The sequence below is a fragment of the Rhodnius prolixus genome, unplaced genomic scaffold, assembly GCF_049639745.1.
Source record: "Rhodnius prolixus isolate KJV_2025 unplaced genomic scaffold, Rpr scaffold_4, whole genome shotgun sequence".
Lineage (NCBI taxonomy): Eukaryota > Metazoa > Arthropoda > Insecta > Hemiptera > Reduviidae > Rhodnius > Rhodnius prolixus.
The window spans coordinates 31,194,378-31,209,653 of NW_027411614.1; the positions used below are offsets into that span (position 1 = coordinate 31,194,378).

At 32.0% G+C, this 15,276-nt stretch overlaps 1 protein-coding gene across 4 annotated transcripts in view; it reads right to left on the reverse strand.

The window, feature by feature from the left end:
- Positions 1-15,276, reverse strand: part of LOC141455366 (uncharacterized) — a 140,811-nt gene that overhangs the window by 45,254 nt on the left and 80,281 nt on the right. For 3 of the 4 annotated variants that reach the window (XM_074130385.1, XM_074130390.1, XM_074130388.1), the window contains exon 2: positions 7,508-7,588. The gene's annotated coding sequence lies outside the window, so the exon portion shown is untranslated. Of the gene's footprint in view, positions 1-7,507; positions 7,589-9,015; positions 9,139-15,276 lie in introns of those variants that run through there. The other variant, XM_074130386.1, reaches the window with a different exon arrangement.

A 15,276-nucleotide genomic window follows, 5' to 3' on the forward strand; every position in this document is an offset into this window, starting at 1 on the left:
GTCTGGGATCATCCAGCTTCGTATTTACAAAACTTAACGAACCATCAGTGTTAATTATTGCATGCGTGGTTCATTTTCTCTTTACCTACTCATAGATTTGCATTCATCATAGTCAAAGTTTGTCTGCCATTAGTTTAATTAGTGGGTATATATTGCTGATGAAGACACTACAGTTCCACTTCTTGTTCAAATAATAAATATGAACAAAAGTTCTACTGTTTCTATTTAAGTTGGAGTTAACTTGCTATAATATTTATTTAGTTGTATTTTAATGACTATTGGACGATGGCTTATAATTATATACCTCGATTGGTTATGTAGGTATTATAACTTCTACTTCTTCTTTATTTTTTTTGTTTAGGCGCATCAACATCTAATCTTCCTTCTGTTAGCTTTTCATATTTAATGGAAATCGTTGGAGGTCAAACATTTCAAAATACCAGGAACCTTTCTGTGAAGTCACGCTATCAGATAACTTATTTTCTTCAAACTGGAAATACCAACAAAGATTTTTGAAGTTAATAGCCAAGCAGAGAAGTTATAGCATATAATTAAGTAAACCTATGTTTCTTCAACAAATTGTTATCGTGGAGAAATAACGTCTTAAATATATTCTTTGGCTTAAATTTAATTTGTAATTATTTATATGCGCTTAATTTAGAGTGTATTGGTAATAATGAAAGTATGTGTGGTGGTGTATTATGTACAAGGTCTGGGAAAAATTTCTCATATTTTATGCACATTCGATGCACTTTTTTTTAGCCGATCCCATAAAGCTTGCATTAATGGAGCAGTCGTTGAAGGCGATACTATTGCAATTGCTTAGTGTACTGCTACTTTCAGTTTACCAATGTTCGAAGAGTTTAGATTTTAAGTAGCCTCAGAATATATATCGACATACTTCGTCAAATTCTTGAACTAAAACTTAACGAACTCCAAAATCCAGGACAGAATAATGTGACGGCTGACACCTTAAGAAGATTCAATGGACGTATTAACTGACATGTTTCCAAATCTCATCGTATGCAGTCGTCAGGTGGCCTTCACATTCATCCACACTTTCAGAATTACTTTTATTGGGACTACTTAAAATCTTCAGTCTCTGAAAATCGTCAGATTTACATCGGAAATACGGTCACCATTTGGTGCTTATATTTTTTAACTGCTTTGTATTTAATATCTGTAAAAAAAATAAAATTCTATACGTTCTATTTTACAGGTTCTATTTTTTTAAAGCTTAAAATGTAGGATGTTTTTTAGCTGACCCTTTAAACATAATGATTTCATTTCTTGAATTATTTTATTTTTTCTGGAGCTCTTCTTATAATTATTTTGTTGTTATAAAATTAGATTTTCATTTTAAATTATAAAACAGCATTTAGAAGTATTTGTTTATGAACAAATCAATTATTCATCATTAAGAACATATTTTTGTTAGTCTTACATCAATCTGGCTGTGATGATTCGAAGCCGTACAGACTTTTTTTTCTTATTATCTTTTGTAAATGTTTTTAGTAAAAAAATAAAATGAATTTTCGTTGCAAATTGTGTTTCTAAAAATTGAATGCGAGCGTAATATTTATTGTTACTTACTGCAAGAGAAAGTAAATACATACATTATTAGTTAGGACTCGGAATTCTTTAATAAATGATGGAAAATCTAATAATTGCAGGTTGACAAGAAATGTGAAGGAGCAATACAACTATATATAGAGGCATAACATGGGTATCAATATTGCCCTAACAGCCGAGTTCTGCTCAAGTTATGCCTTCTACGGACTGTTTAGAGCAATACTTCTACAGTCCTTAAAATTCCTTGGATTGTCCTAAGCAATTTCTATTTTTGTACAATGAATATTGGTCATTTTTATTGTAAGGTTGTAAAAATTTTTTAAAAAAAATTATTGGAACACATACAGTCTGTAATACAGATAGATGTTTTTACTTTAAGAATACTTAGATGTTCAATAATTTCTTTTTTTTTTGAGGAACTATAATTAATCTTTTATTCTACTTTTAAACCTAACATTGTTGGCAACTGCTTACATTGATTTCTTCATTAAATATTTATATTTACTGGAATAATTATTGTCTTTTGTACTTTGGCCACAAATGATTCTGTTTTTAGCCTAATATCCTCCTTTCTCAAATTATTTTGTTTTCTACATTTTTTTAAATAATAAATTTATTTTGCTATTAATAATTGAAAGAGAAATAAAAAAACAAAGATGGAAAGAGAGACAAAAAATCCTGTGATTCCTCAAAAGTAAATGAACTTTTTTCTGCTTATTATTATTATTATTATCTATTTTTATTTCCACTTGGTTAAGCCATTGCCTGGCTGGCGGCTAGTAAGCCATTGCCTATATGATTAAGTTACACTTTTTGTTTGTAGGCATTATGTATATAAATAAAACAATTACTTTTTTCTTTTCTATTCTACTTAAGTACTCATTTTTTTTTTTTTTTTTGAAATCATAAAAGTTGTATAATCAGTGTAGGTATCTGTTAATTTTGGTTGATTAAATTAAATAAAAAATTTGATATCGATAAGTTGAAAGATATAAAGTTAGTATATAATTTACATTATAAAACTAACATAGTGGCTTTGGTTTTAAATTAGTTTGCTTTTGGTGAATAAGTATAAAGAGGTTATTTTTTTTTTAAATTCTGTGATTCTCTCACACTTACAAAATGCTGTGAAACACTTTCCCAACCTTTTCATAAACCAACAACAGACCACTTTTTAAGGGTGAGCAGGCTCCAGCAGCAATAAATATAGAAGGAGGAGAGGAATTTACTGGTGTTCGTTGCCTGCAGCGTGCTCTTTCTACAACCAGAACTTGAAACGAACATTTAGCTCTGACCCTTCCTCGAAACCCTCATTTATCAACTCTTCCAAAAAAAAAGTTTCAAATAATTTCAATTTTATTTATTGCCTAAAAATGTATACTATATCTAACACCTGAATATCATCCTGATGTAATAGGTAAGAAATTAAAATGGGGGTTATAGAGGGTTAGTGCCCTTCTTCTTGTTTTATCCTTTCGACCCATGGCGTGTCTAAACAATCGATCTTTGGTCAGACAAAGGGAAGTGCCCATTAATCTTGTCACGGCCACCACCGTGGTACTCTCCTCTATGTTGTGTATGTATAACGAACGCTGTGTCTACCGTTCTAACTATCTTTTTAGTTGTTTAATTAAACTATGATAATATTATTGTTTCGTATAAAATAAGCTTTCTCATCCACACTTTGGCTTTCCCTTACTTCACGTAAAAAGGGAGTAATGCAATCGTGCAAAATTTTCAATTTTGAGTGTATCTTCATGATGTGTTTGGGTGTTACTTAAAATGTATATTGGAAATATTATGAAAGTCAAATTTTCTCTACTAAACTGATAAATCAATCTGTAAAGAAGGATGAAAATTTGAAATTTTTCAGAAATAGAAAAGATATTTGCGTTAAGACGGTTAAATCAGCGACATTATTCTTCGGCCAATGCTGATCCAATCACATTTTCAAAAAATCTTTAAACTTGGCGTAGTGATTGCATTTCTTGCTGATACTTTTATATGACAGATTTTAGCATTTAGAGGAGGACAGATTTCTAGAACGGGATGCTTGATACCAAAATTTTGGGCTGGAGAATTAAGTTACTTGGAGTCAGCATTCGTCAGACATAAGTTTAACCTTCTAGTCTCTGCTGGTAAAGGCCAACAGCATATCTGCAAGCATTCTCGCAGTTCTTGGATCCAGACTATGCTGATTTAATCAGATCTTTTGTCTTCTTGTAAGGCAAGATAAGTCAGAAAACATTCACTATTACCACTTTTCTAAAACATATTTTCAAAAAACGTTGACTTTATTAGTCTTAAATAAGGACTTTCTTAATATCCTATGGTTTACGATTACAAGTTCAAGTGTGGAGGCAGGTTAAGAACGCTGTCACGCAATATTGTCATTTAAGGCAGGCAGGAGACATAACTATTATGCCTATCCCAATATTTTTATTATTGCTAAGACACACACGAAGGAGTGGCGCAAATCAGGAATGTTTACAAGGATTCGAATATCGAATAAACTTTTGTCCATATTTTAATAGAATTGAATTTTGTTATCAATAAGTTCCACAAATATAAAACTTATTTGTTACCATGAATTCAATTCAATAAAATACAGATGAAAGTTAAAGCAGATAAGTCTTTATTAAATATGTTAATATTATAATTCAACTGTTAATATTTAAATTATTATTACTCTTACTGATGATTTTTGGGGAATATCGAGGTGCGGTCTTAAATAAAAACAACTTTTTTGCTTTATACCAACGTTTCGGTAATTTTTACTACCTTCTTCAGGGTATTATAAAAAAAAGTTTGTGAAGTTTAATGTAGAGCTACGAGTATATCACCATAACTGTTGATAATAACTCTTACTGATATTTGCTAAATACATTTTAATATGTAAAGACATTATCAATGGTCAGAGCTTTCTGAGGAGTGTAATTGTTTATTTAATATTTGAAGTTAGATTATTATTATTATTATTGTCTCATTTATTTCTAATGATTTATTTAATATTATTTTTTTTTAGAAACTTCTTTTAAAACATTACACTAAAAAATAAATGAAAACTGAAAAGAAACGAAACAATGAAATATGAATTCTGTTTAAATAAAAGTGAAAATTTAAAAACAATAAAAATTTCTAAATAAAATGAAAACATTAAAAACAAAGTAAAAGATAACAATGAAAATTAAAATTTCTACCTTACTATTTCTTAAAGTATAAAAATAAATGCCTTCGAATAATGCCCATTCCTAGACGCAATGGGTCCCTTTTGGTTAGATTGTCTCAAAAAACCAAGAGGTTTTAATTATTAAAAATTCACTTACATTTTGTTTTTAATTTCTTTAGAAATTAACAATCTGCATATTCTATACAAAATAAGTAAATCTGATATGGTGTAAGTAGCAGTAGTAGTGAAACTACCCCATGGGAACACTCTACAAGATACCATTAAGTTTAATCAGACCCAAAGGAAATCTAAGGGCCATTGGTGGTTCAGTCGGCCTGGAGGATTGACAGAGATATGCGAGATTCTGGATAAGATCAGTGGGTGTTAGTGAAAAAGAGTGTATTGTTGTATTTTGTTTTGACGTAAGCGATGTTAAGGTCATTTTGGAAAACAAAGGTTTGAGATATAACTATCTGTCGGAGTAACTTACTTCGATTAGAATAGTTTTTACGTTTGTCCGTTTGGCCGAATCTCAAAGATCTAGACAGGAGAGCTAGGCAAAATGTGGTATGTTGGTAGTTTTGTAGATTAATATTGATCCTCTATTTTATTCTTATTCTCTACTTTTTTCGTATTAAGTGTGTTTAGCTGATGTGGGATATTTTGTTCAATTACATTATAGAAAAAAAAAAAAAAGTTATGGCAATTTTTCAGCAGACTTTTTAATTATTATGATGAAGTTTGTGGAAAGCCAAACTAGGGAGATGATCTAGCAATCGCCGGCCTGTCTGACATTTAATAAAAGTAAAGCGACGCCTATTCATTCAGGCGGTAGAAGGCAGATAGCTAAAATCGTATAATATTAATGATAAGAGAAGGTTATTTACGCTTCATGGCGTACGAAGATAGTCACAGTAACGGTAAAGAAAAAATTTAAAGATTAATGTTTTTCTTAAGACATGGTCAAAATTCACTTACATTTTTGAAGCTGAAAGCTTACAAATACATGGAAGAAGTACGATTGAAAAGACTTTTGCTATTACTTTCTAACACAAAATGTAATTGGTTATCTCGTAATATAAAAAATAATTGGCTTATCGAACTCGGGCAGAGCTCGTGTCAAAAATAAAACTATACCAAGAAAGAAGCTTATCGTTGTAAAGATGGAGTGTTTTTATCAAATTCCTAGTATACCCTATCAGCAATAGACTTTACTTCCTCAGGATAACAATGCCGAATGGTTATCTTAGTCTTTAGGTGTCAACCGAGGGGTTAAAACAATATTCTTGCTTGAGAGGACATCTTTCTATGGGGAGTTGGATAACAGATTGTTTATAAATTCTAATTTAACTAAACCCTGCAACTGTTTGAATTTATTAAATCCATCTTCTTTTTCGAACCTCAAGCAATCTGACAGGCATGTATGGAAATGATTGTTGTAGAACCTATATTTTTATTTATCGAATCTATGTTTGTTTGTATCAGAAAGAAAAAAAAGCAATTCAATACTTGAGCTCATAATTATTTTCTAAGTACTTCTTTCTCATATTAGTAGAATAGTCACGGAAAATCACGAATCCATATAATTTTTCAATTTTGTGGAGCCTTTAAAATTTTTAACTTGTTAGATAATAGCAAGAAAATGCAAAAAGAGGTGAATCAGGGCGATCTCTGCAGGGCAAGAGAAGTGCAGAGACTTCGTTAACTCAATATTCATAGAAAGAAATTCCATACAAAGTTCACTCACCGTTTTTGAAAGGTGATCAGTAACACTGTATTTCAGATTTTAAAGGTAAGATTGTAGCGCTGGGTTCAGAGTCTAAAATCTAAATCATCAAGGAGCTTTATTGTTTGAGCGCTACTTTTTAAGAGAATCTATTTCAGCATCTACTGCAGTACTTATACTTCTCCTTCAGTCTGGAGTTCTTGGGTAAAAATACTGTTAACCCAGGAAATCAAGTCTCGAAATATTATTAATGAGTAACTCTAAGGTTTGCAACAAATTCTTTTTCAACATCATCTCTACTTCCAGCTCTTAACGACAAAATTAAGTCTTTTTATACCTAAAATCAGCTTAGGAGAACTTCTAGACCTTAGAAGTGGAATTAGAAGGAGAAGAAGACAATTCCTTTTTAGCTAACAATCAAGGCTCAGAAGATGAAAATTGATTTTATATGATAAAATAAAAGTTATAAATTAAAATTGAAGAACAAAAATCAAAACGTGCGAACACTAGTATATATCCAAAATTTAACATTTGCTAAAATCTGTAAAACAAATTTTTGGTTGGTACTATAAAATAAAATCATTACTTTGCGGCCCGTAGCCTAGACTGGGATCTGGTAGGTATGAGAGTTTGAGAAGTCCTAGATTTGAACAAGATAAGCGAAATTTGGAAAGGAGAGTTTGCAGTTGTGTTAAGCTGTGTTTACACGCAAGGAAATGAAAACTTGGCAGGAGTTTCTTTTAGATTCTTTAAAATTCGAATCCATTGAGGGAAGACTAGGTTATTGAGTGCTTCCTGATTTTTGTTTCATTTGTTTGCTGGCTTTTTTCCAGACAGGATTCCTCATTACAACAACAATTCTTGATTCTTTGAAGATATAATCTACATGAGTAGCTCTCTCCCTTCTTGCTGCTGAAGATGCAGTTTTACATAGTTGATTTTTTGTTTTGTTTTCCAGAAACATTTAAAACGTAACGCCAGGTTAATATCGACATTAAAGAACATAAATTAAAATCATACACAGTATTATCTATACTTACTTGTGGCGTATGATTGGCACCTCTGTGCCGCAGTCGGGCGAGCGCCGACCGAAGACCTTCCGTGCTGCCAACAGCTCAAAACTGAAAAGAAAACATCCATTAGACTTATGTAAAAGGATTAGAATTAGAAGGTTTAATGGCGATTCTAGTGGATGTTGTTAAGTATTGATGTAACAACAATTAGCATGTTCAAACAGTTTCAGATTTGAGTTAGTCTAAAGATAATGGGCATTTTTATTATATATTTTATTATAGTTAAAGTTATAAACGAGGATTTGCCCTATATTATTAAGATAATTTGGGAATTTTATCTTTTAAAGAAAAAGAGAAAAAAAATTGTTGAAGTTATGTGTTTTTTAACGTTACGCTTTTTCGTGTACTTTTTGAGCATCAACCCTTATACAACTGTACTACTGGACAGTTATAACTAAGGAACGGATTTTTATGTATTTGAAAATGCCAAATATTTAATTAAAATATGCATTTATTTTCGTCAATTATGTGGAAAATATGTGATTTTCTTAAAATATTTTCTGGAATATTTAAGTAAAATGGACATTTTTTTATATGAAAATGGATTTTTTTTGGGGGGGGGGCAAGTTATAATTATTTATACAAGAAAAGAACATTTTTACAATTTATAATAATTTATTAGGAACAAAATAATTTGTTTTTACAAGTTATAATGATTTATACAACAAAGAACATTTTTACTATTTATAAAAAGATGTGTTAAATTTTCAATTTTGAAAACTTCACTCTTCGAAATTGTTTGCAACCACATGAAATTTCAAATGTTGGAACGTAAAGTGACGACGATCTGGGCGTAAGATGGACTTGTAACGACTAAAAGATCGTTCAACATCTACAGATGTTATAGGTGCCTTGCTGAAAGAAGTTATCTCGTTGGTTGTAAAGGGTACACGATGTTCTGAGGTGACTTCTGTTCCACTGATAATATCAGAAATCTGGCAGATGGTCTCCCACCCTTTGTTCTCGGTACTTCTACCAGTTTTGATCTGATCAGATCTCCCTTACTCCCAGGTATTCCTTCCACCTTTTCGATAACTTTTTTAACGTTGGACACGTTTTCTGTCAGTCGAACATTTTGGGACTCAAGTTGGGTAATGGCTTGTGCAAGAAATATGCAATTGTCAGAAATGAATGCAAGGTCGTTCCTTAAATTAGGTTTCTCGAATAAAGACTTGGCTGTATTTATCGCTACTGCTTCGTCTTCGAGATGTGAAAGGACATTCTTGATTTTATTGTAGTTTTCATAGTAATACTGAGCTGCTTCCAGCGAAGTACCCCATCTTGTCAATATTGGTTCTGGTGGAAGGCACAAGTCTGGATAGAGATCTTTTAGCATTTTAATGCGACTTGATGCTTTTAAGAACACTTTTTTAACCGAGGAGATTAAGGAATCTACGTCACTGAACAAAGATCGGACAGTTTCTGCTACTCGATGCAAGGCATGAGCAATACACGTTTATCTTAGGATAAAATACCTGAATAGATTGCCCAGCCTTGACCATGTTGGGTGCAGCATCAGAGAGAAACAAAAGAACTTTTTCGTTCTTCAAAGAACTAACAAGTGCCCGTCACTGTTTGGCAGCATTCTGTGTAAATTAGTGATGGGCTATTTGAGCGGACTCGTTCCATTGGAACGAGTCCGATGGTGGAACGAGTTGATTCAAATCCCTATTTTTAAAAAAAGTGATTCCGCCCCGCCCCAAAAAATTTAGGCAAATAAAAATGAAAATGAGGCAGCAGAAGGTTTGGAACGATTAAACATAAGAACAAATGTCACGCAATTTATTATATTATTATATCATTAAATGTTAGCTTTCCCAGTTAATAACAAAACTATATTTCTTTAACACACATTGAGTACTATCCCTAATTTCCAATTGCTCTGATAAATATAAAATTAACAACGTAATACAAATATTAACACAAAAATAGGCTAGTCAAATATAAATTAAAGCAATGCAGTTTTGTCATTATCTAGCTTGACCACTAGAAGACTGGAGTTAACTTACTTCAAGAGTATTCAAGGTAGAGAAACGGAAATGGGTAGGAAATTATTCCATAAAAATTCTAACCCTTCAAAATTATAATTACTCATAATATTTATTAACTAAGAATTGAATATCAAGCTTTTAAAATATTATCTTATTGTTTTACAAAAAGAAAAAGCTGTGTGCTTAATCTTAAACTTAGCGCTGGACACTCTTACTCTCATCTTCATTGGCGTAAGCTTGAACGTGTACATGTCAGCTAGACGGTCAAAGTAAAACTGGGCCAAAATTTAGTATTACCTAACTGGTTTACTTAGTGTAGTATCCCTCCCACTCTATCACCTATTTCACAAACATTCATCGATTGAAAATATTTTTTAGTTAAATATTCGTTTCATTGGAATACAAAAAACATTATAACGCTTTCTTAAGATGATTTGAATTTTTAAAATTTGTTTTTGTCCATTACTCTTATAAAATACGAAGAATTTCAAATAAAATGTAATATACAAACACAGAATGATCTAGTGTGCAGGTGGAGTCAGTCGTAGTTACCATGACAACGGAACCGTTAAACGACTCCGGCCCAGCTCTAGCATTTTCATTGGTTAAATCCACTGGAGTTGGTGGAGTCGAATCCGGAGTGATTTAAATCCTTTTGAAACCGGACTCGTTCCATTTTTTCGTTCACTGAATCTAGCCAATAGAAATTGCTGGAGCTGGAACCGGAGTTGTTTAACGGTTCCATTGCTATGGTAACGAGGACTGACTCCACCTGCATACTAGATCATTGTGTTTGTATATTATATTTTATTTGAAATTCTTCGTATTATATAAGAGTAATGGACAAAAACAAATTTTAAAAATTAAAATCATCTTAAGAAAGCGTTATAATGTTTTTTGTATTCAAATAAAACGAATATTTAACTAAAAATTATTTCCAATCGATGAATGTTTGTGAAATTGGTGATAGAGTGGGAGGGATACTGCAGTAAGTAAACCAATTAGGTAATACTAAATTTTGGCTCAGTGTTACTTTGACTGTCTCACGGTCATGTACACGGTTAAACTTACCCAATGAAGATAAGAATAAGAGTGTCCAGCGCTATGTTAGAGATTAAGCACACAGCTTTTTCTTTTCGTAAGATAATATTTTTAAAGCTTGATATACAAGTCCTAGTAAATAAATATTTCTTTATTTATGAGTAATTATCATTTTGCTTGAAGGGTTAGAATTTTTTTTATGGGAATAATTTCCTACCCATTTCCGTTTCTCTACCTTGGATCCTCTTGAAGCACGTTAACTCCAGTTTTCCAGTGGTCAAGCTAGATAATGACTAAACATCATTGCTTTAATTTTTATAATTGACTAGTCTATTTTTATGTTAATTTTTGTGTTACGTTGTTAATTTTATATTTATCAGTGCAATTGGAAATTAGGGATAGTACTCAATGTGTGTTAAAGAAATATAGTTTTGTTATTAACTGGGAAAGCTAACATTTAATGATATTTTTTAATGAATTGCGTGACATTTTTACTAATGCATAGGGTAAGTACAGAGACCGGAATCGGTGAACGAGTTGTTGGAATCGATTCCAACCCTGGAACTGATTCAAATCCAACGAGTCCAAAGACGGACTCGTTCTGCCCATCACTAGTGTAAATTACAATAACCATTGTACCCACTGTGATTCACAGCCCTACAGTCTGTGGTTCACAGTTCCTGTCAACCACCTCCCAATTATGAAAATATGCCCAAAATGAAAAAATATGTACATATTTTGATTAAATATGTAGAAATATTTATTTATTTTAATCAAATATGTATAAATATGCGATAACATCCAAATATGTGGAAATATGTGAAATAAAAGTAGACTCAAACGGCTTAAAAAGTGTCAGTATGAATACTTCTAGTTGAAAAACGTCTGTAAATTGCCTAGAAAAAAATATGTAAATACATACGAATCCGTTCCCTAGTTATAACATTCATTTACATTATTGATATATTTATAGATTTTTCTTTGATGTAAGAAAAATAAATTGAAAAAAAATTATAAATTATAATTATAAAATTTTATTAACGAATTTCTCTGCCACAACTTTAGAGTTGCTGACTCATAGCAACATTTTAACTTACATCTCAAAATTACCAAAAATAATTTTTCCAGAAATATAATTCAAATAGAATATACAAAGTTTATAGAAAATTGTAGGTGTGACATTTTTCAAAAAAAAGATCAGAAAAATGAAAAATCCACTCAATAAATGGTAGGTACTTCTTCATTAAACTCGAAATTTTAGAAGCAAATTCAACCTTCTTTTATAATACACCAGCCATAACTCTATATTCAAATTGTCCTTTAGAGTAAAGTATCACCATCCAAGCGAGTCATTTTCAAACAATTTTCCAGAAATAACGTTTCAAATAAAATTGGCAGACCACATCAATGTTACAAGGTAGTTGAAAGTAAATCGTTGGAGTCATATCAAATATCTCAAAGAATTGGAAAAAACAAAAAATTAATTAATAATGTGGTAGATGAGGAAATTCAATCACTGCGTTACGTTGTATTGTGGTGGGGCCCAATCTAAATATAGATCCAGGTTCCTGCGTTTTTAGTTTTAGGATTTTATTTTCCACAAAAAAAAAACATTTTCTAAAAACCTCTTTTCTGACTTTGAGGACAATACGGTGAAATCTCGAAATTGATTACTTGACATGGTCGCAATACTTTCCTCATCTAGTAAGAAAAAGAGTATTGCCCCAAATTTCAAAGCAAGGCACAAGAAAAGGACTTATATTCAAGGACGGGAACAAAATATGCACTTTACAAAACCCTAATCCTTAACAATTTTTCTAAAAACGTGGTCTTCAACAAAAGAAGTCTGAGGGCACACAGAAAGCGGTCTGTCGCGGCGGGCAGCGATCCAGCGGTCCTCGCGGAGGTCTGCGATATGGGGACGTCACACAGGACACGATTCTTTTTTTTTTTTAGAGCGGTTTCATTCTCGCGACATACGAAAATACTAGAAGAACTTATCTTCATGTGACTCCAGTTCAATACATAAGCGGTGGTATTCCCCTAATTGTTCTCTCTTCTTATTAATTTCATGCACCCAACTTCGTCTTTTCTACTTTTGAGATAAAGCAAGTTATTCAACACACACAAAAATTTAAATTATGAATGATCAATTCGTGTGCGTTTTTTGTTATTTGTTTTAATTTTTATATTTTGAGTATAAGCTCGGACGAAGAACAACTCCTTCAGCTATTAGATTTGCAAAGCAAAAAGTAGAAAAGACGAAGTTGGGTGCATGAAATTAATAAGAAGAGAGAACAATTAGGGGAATATCACCGCTTATGGATTGAACTGGAGTCACATGAAGATAGGTTCTTCAAGTATTTCCGTATGTCGCGAGAATGAAATAAAAAATGAGTAATTAAGTTTCTTAACATTGGAATCTTTATTTCGTATTACTAAGTGGCAAGGCGGTCACGTTGAAATCTGTAATTTTGTACTACCAGATCGCTTGTCGTCGCGACAAAGGCTAGCCCGCGGTGGTAGACCGCGTTCTGTTTGACAGAGGTGATGCAATATTGTGTAATACAACTAGACCGCCTGACTGCCTCGGTCGGTGATAGTTGCCCGCCGCGATAGATCGCTTTCCGTGTACCAAAAGTCCAAGTGTTCGGAATAGGAAAATCTCGAGATCCATCTACAAATCAATCTGCTTAAATGATGGCTAGAGAAGATTCATAATGAATAATTGCGAGAACTGTGTAAGGAATCAAATGTGATGAAGATGGTTATGATTTCAAGGCAGTGGTGAGCAGAAGTTAACCCTAAAAGCGGAGAAGAGCGCCGTATCAAGGTGACTCATGTTCTCAAGGCCGGCAAATTTCTGCATTGTAGGGCTACCTAAGGACAGATAGGTAAATAATGTGAACAGCGATGCTAGCTTAGAAATTAGCATAGAAATTGACAGACCGCTGCTTTGGACAGAGACAGATGGAGTGAAATCCTTGTAAAGGCTCAAGACTCAGTAGTTGGTTGTGGAGTAACGAATAATAATGAACCCTTTCAAAACTGTCCGGTGCCTTTAATCAAATTTTCATGGGCAAATCTTTCAGTCGATGTTATGGAACTGGTCAGATTATACCTAGTTTTTAGTAAAATCGTTGGTTCTATAGGTCTAAGGAAAAAATTCAGTTACAAGGAACTTCTAGTTGAAGAATTTGATCGCCACGTCAAAGAGGGCCCCCCCAGTGGGATTTTTTGAAATAAAATTTCAACTTACAATTTTTTTGAAACTAGAGACCTAAAAACTACTTATTCTTTCTCACTTCCCTAATAACAGTCAAAATTATAATTAAGAGCAGGTGAAAAATTGACCTTCATGGTAATGGCACAAGTACACCAATCAATTCTTGTAATTAATTGAAACCTATTCCATTTAATTATTAACCAAAACCAGCGCACTAATTAAACATGATTGCAATAAAAAAAAAGTTACATTTATTATGTGCATAAATACTTAATGGCCACTAGATTTTAGTCAACTGCAAAAGTCTTTTAATAAATTAACACAGGTAGTAGCGCCTTATCATTTTATGTAATGTATTCACAGACTCAATTATAGTGAGTTATGTATGGAATAAGGGCTTTGTAAGGGCAAGCTGTACGTTGTGTATTTTGTCCTTTAAATTACTCTTAAGTGAGGTTCCATTAACTCACACAGAAAGGAAAATGTATATATATATATATATATTTTCTCCTATTTCTTTTCTTCCTCTAGAGGTTTGAAATTTGTAAGTTTCTGGACTCCGATAATTAATAAAAAAAAAAATCATCATTCAAAGATTACATTCACTTAATGACATTTGTCGCATTAAGTCCTCCTGAAATATTTCTTATCACAAAGATTTCCACTGGATGTTTTCTTTGTTTAAATTCAGCTCTTTATTTTGGGCCTATTTCTCTAACTTAAATATTTACTTAAAACTTGATACACAGCAAGTTATTCAACACACACAAAAATTCAAATTATGAATGATGACTCATGACAGCTCTAGCCACTGTAAAGAGAAAAGAATATTTATAAACATTCTGATGAAAAATGTAATCAGAAATGGTATGGAATGTAAAATAGAGACATTATTCACTCCAGTCAGATTTTAGGAAATGAGTTTTCTCCAGTAATACGTGTTTTAAGGTCAACCAAGTATCAAAAAGGTGTTTTCAGATAATGGAATGGGGCAGAGCAATTTCTCAGGTCACTACCCTGACCCGAGACTATTTATTTACATAGTATATAATATTTTATGTATCATAAGAGATTTTACAACATTAGAAATAATAACTACAGAAAGTTTTGTCAATATTACATACAGGGAATAAATTATATCCTTCTTTTTAATTCCAGCTTAGTAATTTTTCAACAAATGGAAAGATATGTACTTCATTTTCTGAGAACTTGTCCGTGATAGTGTACAATCAAAAAGAATACTTTTTTGGTCAAGATTTTGGCTGCGTTGTCCATCCCGCTTCATATTTCTTGAAGTATGTGGCGTAATAAATTGTTTTCACGCTCAGAGTGCACACTATTTGTAGAAAGTATTTGTTTTAGTAGTATACATTTCATTTGCATATTAATCTGTAAAAGAAATTGAGTTGGAATGTAGACGTTGAGAAGAACAAATATTCATTAAATTTAAATAGTTTTTTTTAAATATAATTTTTTAT